Source organism: Polistes canadensis, unplaced genomic scaffold (genome assembly GCF_001313835.1).
Source record: "Polistes canadensis isolate GaletaPanama2010 unplaced genomic scaffold, ASM131383v1 scaffold_132, whole genome shotgun sequence".
Lineage (NCBI taxonomy): Eukaryota > Metazoa > Arthropoda > Insecta > Hymenoptera > Vespidae > Polistes > Polistes canadensis.
The window spans coordinates 126,062-136,306 of record NW_014569679.1 but is presented as its reverse complement, the minus strand read 5'-3'; the positions used below and the strand labels follow the sequence as shown (position 1 = coordinate 136,306).

The 10,245-nt window shown below is 34.5% G+C and overlaps 1 protein-coding gene across 3 annotated transcripts in view; it reads left to right on the top strand.

Annotated features, from left to right (window-relative positions):
• The window catches only part of LOC106788280 (diacylglycerol O-acyltransferase 1), a 144,036-nt gene that overhangs the window by 124,799 nt on the left and 8,992 nt on the right, over positions 1 to 10,245 (top strand). The gene's annotated exons all lie outside the window — the stretch shown is intronic.

Below are 10,245 nucleotides of genomic sequence, written 5' to 3'. Positions count from 1 at the left end.
TTTTAATTAAATATATTTATATATTAACGTTAAAATTTTATATATTAATTAATTTTCACAAACAATTTATATTGTTATATCAATGATTAATAAGTAGAATTATGTTTTTAATTATATTATAATTTTATTACTTAATAATGTCTGACCAGATGGGAGAGGTTGATTTGTACTACTTAGAATACTCGATGAATAATCGAGTAATGTTTTAATCATAATTACCATTAACATACATACATATATATATAATATTTGCAATTCCATTTATTTGTGATCTGTATAATTACTATTTTAGAATTAAACTAATAGTTAAAAATATATTACCGATAATATATATATATACGTATCTTAAATCACTTTTAATATCTTTAAAAGATAAAGTTTAAGTTTAAGAAAGATCGCGTTTAGGATTCTTCTTAAAGCCTGGAAGCAATATTTGCGAATTCAATCTCTCACACTCTTGTAGGAAGCATGTTCTTAGTGTGAAGTTTGCCTTGATGTGGGGAGTTCGTTCGATCTCTCGAAAACGAGCTACACGCATGAGAGATAGAGAAAGCAATGGAAAAAGATAGAAAATGAGAGAAAGGGAAAATGTGTTGTCGGTAAACGTGTCGCAGATAAGTGCCAACGCTTAATACTCGTACATCGTCGTTTCCTTTATACACGTTTTCACGTTTCTCACGTAAAACATGCGTGTGTGTGTGTGTGTTACGCGTACTCGTATTCTAGATGCTATCTTCTCTTTTCCATGAGTTTCATTTCACCCTCACCCTCCAACCCCTTCTCTTTCATCGTCGTTACGTTTCACTCTCATTAGGTAGGAAATTTTAGTAGCATTTGTAAGTTCGCAAAATCATTTATGAGACTCTTATTATATATATATATAACTCTTGTTAGTGTATTAAATTATTTCATTTTCAATTTTTTTTTTTCATTCGTTTTAATACCTTCCTTTTGTTAAAATTTTGTATGAAGTATGTATTTTTTTTTTGTGTTGAGGAGATTGTATTATTTTGTATAGTAATTTGTAAATATATTCTATCGATAGAAATAATTTATTGTTTCGGGATACAATTTTAGAGAATAATACGATTAAGTTGATGAAATAATTTGTAAAACTTTTTTTTTGTGGTTAGCTTTGTAAAATAGTAATGTAGCATCACATTATACTATAGTATTTAATAATTAACTATTTATTATAGTAGAATAATTTATGAAATAATTGTTAAACATTGATTAATTCAATACTATTATAAATTAAATATAACTCCACCCCCCTGTAACACGTTTAATTTATAAAAAATAATATAAAAAGAAGGAAAAATTATAGATTAAGATCCAAATGATGAAAAAAGTTTATTTCATCTTTATCAACTTAATACCAATATTTGCTGATAACCAACCACACATATCCAGTTTCCTCTCATGTTACTTTTTGGCTTCGATTTAGAACCGTAAATTTATCCGATCGGCTTATCCGACTTATCCGTGTCGTTTTATTCGCATCGACTATCTTTTCTTCTCTTTCGTTTTACCTTTTTTTTTTTCTTTTTTCTCTTTTCTTTCTCTCTCTCTCTTTCACTTTTATTCTCCCTCTTTCGTTAAACCGATCTACCTTTGCGATTAGCGTCTACCAACGCTTTTCCAACGTGGTCTCGAATAAATTCCGCTCATTTACATGTACCACAGCAGGGCGCGTAACAGAACTTGTACGCGTTGCTCAACGAAGCGGATCATCTCTTTTCACGGACAAACGGATCCGGTTTGACAGCGTTACTTGAACCTCAACGTTCGTTCTCCCTCTGCACCTCCTTCTTTGTCGATTTTCTCTTTCTCTTTATCTCACACACATACACATACCCTCTCTTTAACTTTCATTTTCACTCAGTTTCATTCAACTATTACTGCAACAGCAACAAAATTACTACACCAATACCATCCGAACGATACACAACTCAATAAATTGACATTATTTTTTAATCATACGAAACTTCATAAGATATCTTCTTCTTTTTCTTCTTCTTATTCCTCATTTTATTTCTACTTTGTTCTGTTATAATAGCTTTTTTTTTATTGTCATTTCTAGGAGCGATTTATTATCTTTTTTTATTATCTTAATATTTAAGATATATCTTATAGGTTAATTATATTTCAGATGTCTTATAGGTTAGAAACCATTTTGTTTTTCTTAAGATATCATATAGGTTAGAATCCATTTTGTTTTCTTAAGATATCTTATAGGTTAGAATCCATTTTGTTTTCTTAAGATATCTTACAGGTTAGAATCCATTTTGTTTTTCTTAAGATATCTTATAGGTTAGAATCCATTTTGTTTCCTTAAGATATCTTATAGATTAGAATCCATTTTGTTTTTCTTAAGATATCTTATAGGTTAGAATCCTTTTTTTTCTTCTTAAGATATTAACTATCGGTTAATCAACAAAAAAAATTATTGTAAACTCTTAGAATAAAGTTAACAATTGCAAACAGTACTTTGAACATCAATAAATCCCCCTTCGACAGATCCCTATAACAAAATTCTAATAGAAACGTTACAGAAACTTGATCAAATCTCAATCCAATCCTAATGCAACCATAAGACGACCTTAAATCAATTCTTATGAAAGGATAATCCCATTTTGACACAATCTTAACCGAATTACAATGCACAATCCCAATGGAATCCTATGATAAGATCCAAGATACCAAAAACGTTTAATCAATCTACTAATAACAGAATAACCTAAACTCATTGAAAATTGTTGAACAGTTAAATTCTATATACGAACAACCGGATACTATTAGATAGTCATTGAAACTACCCTACTACTACTACTATTACTTCCATACTTTAAACTGAACAACATTATTGAAATTGATCAAACCAGTCGAACGTAGAGATATCTCTTTATTCCTTTCAGTAATGTCTTCGTCTCTTTGTCATCTAATGTCTATGTCGTCATCTATGTCCCATGTCGTTGTTGTCGTTGTAGTCCTCGTCGTAGCTCGTTATTCTCTCGTTAGCCTCAATGGTTCAGTTGAAAACTAGCCCATTTACTATATATATATATATATATATATATATATATATACCCAATATTCACACACATCTAGATATTTACCAATACACTTACAGTTACCTATAGAACTATACTAATACTTAGAGTATATATCCAAATACACATGTTAACACATACCTCTATAGATACACATATATGACACGTATAGTTGTATTATACATAGTCTTGTTTCGTTTGAGTATTCTCTAATAGCAAGAGCAACAGAGCAAGAGCGAACGTTTCCAGGAGCTAGCAAGCGAAGCTCAGTGAACCGAATTCAATTATATGAATCTGTCCCAAAGCGACTACAGTGACTACGTTCTCGCGAGCGTGTATAATAGCAACACGGATGCCGTAGTCCGGAAGGATGAGGAAGAACGGGACGAGCAAGGGTAGCTGGGAGGGGTTGGTTAGGTGGGGCTGGCTTTTAGGGGGGAGAATGGGAAGTTAACGTCGGTCGAAGAGACGTCTATTATTCGCGATTAAAACAGTGACCGAATTGAACGTACTAGTACCCCGTTTGTTTCATTGCCTATACACGTTTCGTTATCAACATTTTTTTTTCTTCTATTTTTTTGTCCTATGTTTTGGTTTTTTCTTTTTCTCTTCTCTTTTTTCCTATCTTTTTTATTTTTTTAATTATTAATTGTTGGTAATATTCTATTAGATGGATTGGAATCTGGTGGTGCATCATTTCTGTCCTAGTCATTTGTTTATATTAAATATTTCTAATATTATTATTTCAAACTATTTTATTTTTAACTATAAGAAATAAATTTAATATATCGTGTTTCATAAGAGAATTTATAAAATATGATATAGTAAATAATTTTAATATTAAATATTGCAAATGATATAAAGATATTTCTATTTCTATTTGTGATATACAATACACAATTTGATATTAATCATAAATTATTAATATCGATGGAAAAATTTGTGCACTATAACTGATCCATTTATTTAACAAATTAATTATAAATAATAAATAATAATACTGCATCTAATTAAATTATAGTAATAATAATTAAAATAAAAGATATATTGATTAAAAATCAGAAAAAGTAATGTTTCGCAACTTTAAGAAAAACAAACGAACGTATTGTTAAAACAAATGGGAATAGAAAACTCGTACGTAAAAATGTTAAAATTTCAAAATGCACGTAGACCCTCTAAAGAGAATTAGGAAGATAGATAGTATAGTAGTATCCCTAGGCGGGAACGATTTTCTATTGGTACAAAAATAACTATGCTCCTGTGTAGTAAAGTATTTATAAAATTGCACCCTCTTCTTCTTCTTCTTCCTCGTATTCCTTTTCCAACAGAGTTTAACGTTTGTCTTCAAGAAATAGTAGACGATCGAAGAAATCGAAACTACGAAGGAGAGAAACAGGGGTAGGAGGGAGGAGCAGGTGGGGGTGGTGGACGACGATCGTGGGCAGATAAAAATAAATTTTCCACTTCGAAATGTACAACCTACAATAATTCCCATTGGAAAACTTTTCAATTTAGAAAGAGAATATCTATAAAACAATGATATTAAATATAATAGAATATTTTTTTACAAGACAAAAAAAAATACATTTTCTCAGAATCATCTTTGAAAAATTTTCTTGACAAAATCAAAATACATTTTTACCATACCTAAACCGAAACTTAAATTCATTAACAGTCCTCGTATTCGTCAAACAAACCCCCGTTACTTGTATAGAAAAATAAAAAACAATTACTATTTGTTATTATATAAAATAACACATGGAAACGCGTACGTGCAATTGCATCGCGGTATTGGATGCAGCCGAATATAAACAACAACAACAACAACAAGAATGAACAACCAACACTAACAATAATATACGAAAAAATCACAAAAAATAATTCTTCAAAACCCACTCACGATCACTTTTCAAGTATTTCCATATTTCTACTTCCACGTATTTATTTTTCTTTCTCTTAACTCAGAAAAAATAATTGTTTCTCGATATATGACACAAAGAAAAAAAAGAAAAAGGAAAAGAAAAAAAAAACCAAAAGAGGAGACAATAAAAAAAACATGAACTTAAGAAATAACAAAATTTCTTGAAGTAGAAAACTAATCCGAAAGAAATCCACAAAAGTGTGTGTGTGTGTTACCATTCTTACACGAGAACACTATAGTTCTACTTACGGTGTTTTAGGAACGACCCTTTTGGACCTTTACCACCACTTCCTCATCCCCCCCTTTCTATTGCACCCCCTTACTTTCGTTTACACCGCAAATATCCAAAGGGCATCCATCCCTCTGGCGTTCGACCCATGACCGTCGACGGTTAATTGCGGTTCTTATATAGGAACGCGAGTAAACTTCGAAAACTACCATGACTGGTGCTGAGCAGCAACGTTCGAAGTGGGGTGGGGGTTGAACGGCTAGTCTGACAGAAGGGAACGGGGGTAGTTAACCGGGGGGGATGGGGTGGTGAACGATAGTGGGGAATCCCTCACTTGATGAAGGTAGAACAGTGGTAAGGGAAGGGAAGGAAAGGGGGTACAAGAGAGAAACCGAAGGTTAATAGAACTAAAGAGAGTTAGGAGGGGTGGGTGGGGGGTTGGGTTGAGAGGAGGAGTAAAGGAAGTGCTGGTCGGTTGTGTGATAAAAGAAGTACGTGAGTAAGAAAGAAAGAAAGGGAAAAGAAATAGCGTGGATAGTAGTAGTAGTAGTAGTAGTAGTAGTAGTAGGAGGCAGAAAAAGTGGCGGGGAAGGGGGTTGGGGTTGGGGTTAGGGTGGGGGATTGGTAGAGAACGACGACGTCAACCTGGAACGAGACTTTAATCTCGTCGTAATGGGGAAATGCAATTTTCCTGCAGTCTACTGGCAACGAGGTCGCTCTTCTCCTCAGATCGATCCTGGTCTGTGTATTATACATCTTGCTCTCTGCACGCGTGCCTCGTTTCGAAATCTCTTTGATGGAAAATTGTACGATGGAAAAAGAGAGTTAAGAGAGAAAGAGAGAGAGAGAGTAAGAGAGAGAATTTAGAAGCAAGAGAAGCAGCAGTAGCAGCAGTTGCAGTGGCAAGAAAGTAGCAGCTACTAGTATACCAGTGGTAGAACGGGGTGTAACAGGGGGGTGGGAGGGATGGGGTAAGAAGAAGGGCTGCTAGAAGGTTGGAGTTAACGGGGTTGGGCTAAAGGGTGGGTGTAAGGGTGTAAGTATTAGTATGAGTTAGTAATAGTAGTAGTAGTAGGAGCCAGTAGTAGTAGGGAGCAGCAGTAAGCAAGAGAAAGTAAGTCAACCTTTTCTCGCAAGCTTTTATACCGTCCCCTCCCGTCCTCCCCCTCACCACCGAATCCTCTATCTACCTTCTAACACCCCCCTTTTCTCCGCGTACCACCCATTCCACCCGTCTTCTCTGTACCTCGTCCTCGTTATTCGCCCCGCGGCTATCCCAAAGGAGGAATACCATTAATACGTATCCACTTTTAACCCCCCAGACCACCCCTCCCCCACACCCTACTCCACCTCCTCCTTCTCCTCATCCTTTTCCTCATCCTTTTCCTATTTTACCATCACTTATTGCGTATGTGTATTTCTCTTCTTCCTCATCTTCTTCTTCTTCTTCTTCTACTTTTATACACACACACACACACATTTATATATATATATACAACGTGTTTGTCTAGTTTTATTATGTGTACGTGTATAAGTATGGAATAGATAAAGGTAGATAGATAGAAATTTACAAAGCTTTAGGTTAGACTTCATAGCAGTGCACACAGAAACACATACGCATACATCATATGTATGCACCTGTATGCCGCGTATCGTTGACTTTAGTTCGATTTCTCTCATCAATAATGCAGACATATTGGATATAAAGAATATTGACGTCTATCTGTGTGAAAAGATGAATATGTGTATATACGTATGTAGGAGAAGGGATATAGGAAAGGAAGAGGAGGACAGAGAGGTCGGTGGGGGGGGGGAGAGGGAGGAGAAGGACAGCAGGTAGAGAAATATGAGGAAGAGGAGTAGGAGGAGGAATTTCTATCCGATGATGATTACGAGAGAAAGAGAATGTGAAGAATGAGTGGGTGGAGGTGGGGTTGGGGGAGTGAAAGATAAAAAAAGGAAAGTATGTATTAAAAAAGAAAAAAAAAAGAAAAGAAAAAGGGGAAACGAGACACGGACAAAAAAGAAGAAGAAGAAGGAGAAAAAAAAAACAAGAAAAATATTAAAAGTGTATAAAAGTGGCGCATACTTCTCTCCTCTCCTCTTGCCCGTGCATATTGCGTAAGTTGAGTATCTTCCATCTCTCTCTCTCTCTCTCTCTCTTTCTACCCCCATCCCCTCACTGCTCGGATTCATGTACGAGCCCACGTACGTAACATTACGTGGCTAATCGATATTTTCCATTTTCTTCTCGTTCCTTGCTGGCCGACCACCCCCCTTACCCCTCTCATTCTCTCACTCACTCTGTCTATCTCTTTTCCCCTCCTCCTCGTACCCCTTACTCCTCATTTTGTTATCCTCTTCATCCCCTCTCATACGCCCTACACCGTCTCGTACCTGTTTACCTCCTCCCCTGCCCCCCCCCCTCATCACCCATATCATTCTCTCTCTCTCTTTTTCTATATTCTTTTTTGTTTTTTATTTTTTTCTATTGCCTCTTTTTTTTTCCTTTTTTTGTCGACCGTCCCACGGGCATAGAAAAACGTGCACTATCTCCCAGGTACCTCTTGCCTGTCTTACCGTTTACTATATGCGCAATCTGAAACGATTATTAACATATGAACTCTCTCTCTCTCTCTCTCTCTTTCTCTCATTTTTTGTTACTTTCTCTTTTTCTTTCTTTCTTTTGCTACTCTTTTGTCTTTCCATGAATATACCATTACGAGAGGGATAAGTATGATTGGAAATGTTTCATATAATACGGGTGTACTGTTCTGAGAGTGTATTATTTTATACTTTTTTTTCTTGTATTTTCTTTTTCTTCAATTATATCATCATTTCTCTCTCTCTCTCTCTCTCTCTCTATTTTTTTTCCTTCTTTTTATTTAACGTTTCGCGGATAAGAGGTTGAAAGTGTTTATCGGGTTTCTTTTTTTTTTTTAAATACTAATGAAAGTAACTCTTACAATTATTGCGAACGATCATCTCGTGTTTTAACGATGTGGGAAGAAAAAAAAGAGAGAAAGAACGAAAAATAATAGAGAAAAATAACAAAAAAGAAAAAAGATAAAATCAATTAAACGAAAATAGAAAAAGAAACGAGACAATCCGCCTACCTATCGCCCCCTCCACCCCATACCCCACCCCAACCATTTTTGTAAAGACAATTTTTATTTACGAAATAATTTTGTCCTGATCAAACAACGAATAATAAAAGTAAAAAAAAGAAGTTCGGATATTAGCCACAGTCGGTATTTCTTAAGTCAGTCACATCTTATTCTCTTTTGTAATAGGAGGGTATCGGCTAAGAAACGTTTCAAAAGGAATCGACTGTTCTTATAGAGTTCGGTCCGTTTACTTGCGTTCAACTTAGCGGTGTAGTTTCCCCTTTCCCCTTCGCTCCCTCCCACCACGAAACTTCCCCCTATGCCAGGACAAACGAAATTAAAACGTCGAGCTAAGAAGTTTCTTCCTCAGTTTCTAAAGTTTAAAAGGGGGGACAAATAAAAAAGGAAAGAGAGAAAGTAAGAAAGAAAGAAAGAAAGAAAGAAAAAAATAACAAAAAGGATAGGCGGGGGATTAGAAGGGCAAAGGGACGACAGAGTGGCGGCAGAAGGATAGGGGACGGAAAAGGGGGTCGTAGGGATGAACAGATAGGTAGGAAGAAGGTAGATAAAGTCAATGTAAGAAAGAAGGGGGATGGTATACTGAGGGAACCAGAATAAAATTGTTTCGAAGTTTAGTTGTGTGTATATTTATATATAAATGTGTGTGTGCGTATTTGTGTGATGTTGAACGTTAGCAAAAAGTTAGTAGGGAAGTAAGGTGGGGGTATTCTTCCCTCCCCCTCTTCCGTATCTTTCCACAAATGTGCTACGAATGGCTCGCGGCAGAAGAAGGAAGAAACTTGACATTTGTAACCCCCGGGCCTGCATTATTAAGTCCTTTGCAGTGAGTGTGCAAAAGGGGACCCACGGAAGCACGTGAATGATGCCGCCCGAGTCGAAAGCTTTCTGAATAAGGGTTGGAAAAAGGGTAGGATGGATGGTTGTGGGCGGAGAGGAGGGTGGAGGGTGAAAACCGGCACACCAGTTTTAGCCCCGAAGACTCGTAAAAGGCATCCCGAATGAAATAACTTCTAAATTCTTGTTAACGGATAATTCCTTGAAAGTATGCACCCACCTATAAAGGTATCCGTTAGATCTCTTCCCTCTTCTTCATTCCACTTGTCTCTTTGAGCCTTGTTTTTCTTCTCCTTTTATTTATTACTTCTTTTATTTTTTTTGTTTTTTTTTTTTTATTTCTTTGTATTCTTATTTCTTATTCCCTTTTTGTCGGTTTGCAAATTGAAATTATTATTGGACCAGTTTAATAACGTTATCGATCGTATTTTTATATGTTTGAGATTAATAAAGGTATATTTGTTTTTTGATATTGGTGGTAATATTTTATTATGAAAAATTATTATTTATGTTTAATAATTTGTATTGGAATATTGGATTAGTAACAGTCGTTATTAGAGATAACATTATTGATCAGTTTTTACTGAAACTTTTATTTTTGTCTGTTTTCTTTAATTGTTAAAGTATTTTGTCTTATGATAGGAACTAAATTTAATGAGGAAACTAGGGCGATCGATTTCTGTTTCAGTTATATAATAAAAAATAGATTTAGATAAAGTATTGAATTATTTCAACGGTTAAGAATCTACATTTGACATATCATTATTGGTTTAAATCCGAATAAATACAATTTTTAAGATTAGCATAATAATATAATTATTTATAATTAAGGGTTAAATTTAATAACAATTTTTCCGTGTGATCATTTATACAATGAATATTATTTAAATGGGTATCATTATTTTTTGACAAATGTATAAAAATGTTTAACAGTTAATTCACATTATTTAAAACATTTTTTATATTATGTATATTAAAACTTCTTCTTTTTTGTCATTATAATAAATTTTAATGATGAAATTTAACAGGGAACTTGGACATGAAAGAAGTAGAACTATGTTTGATTTAGTTGGACGTTTC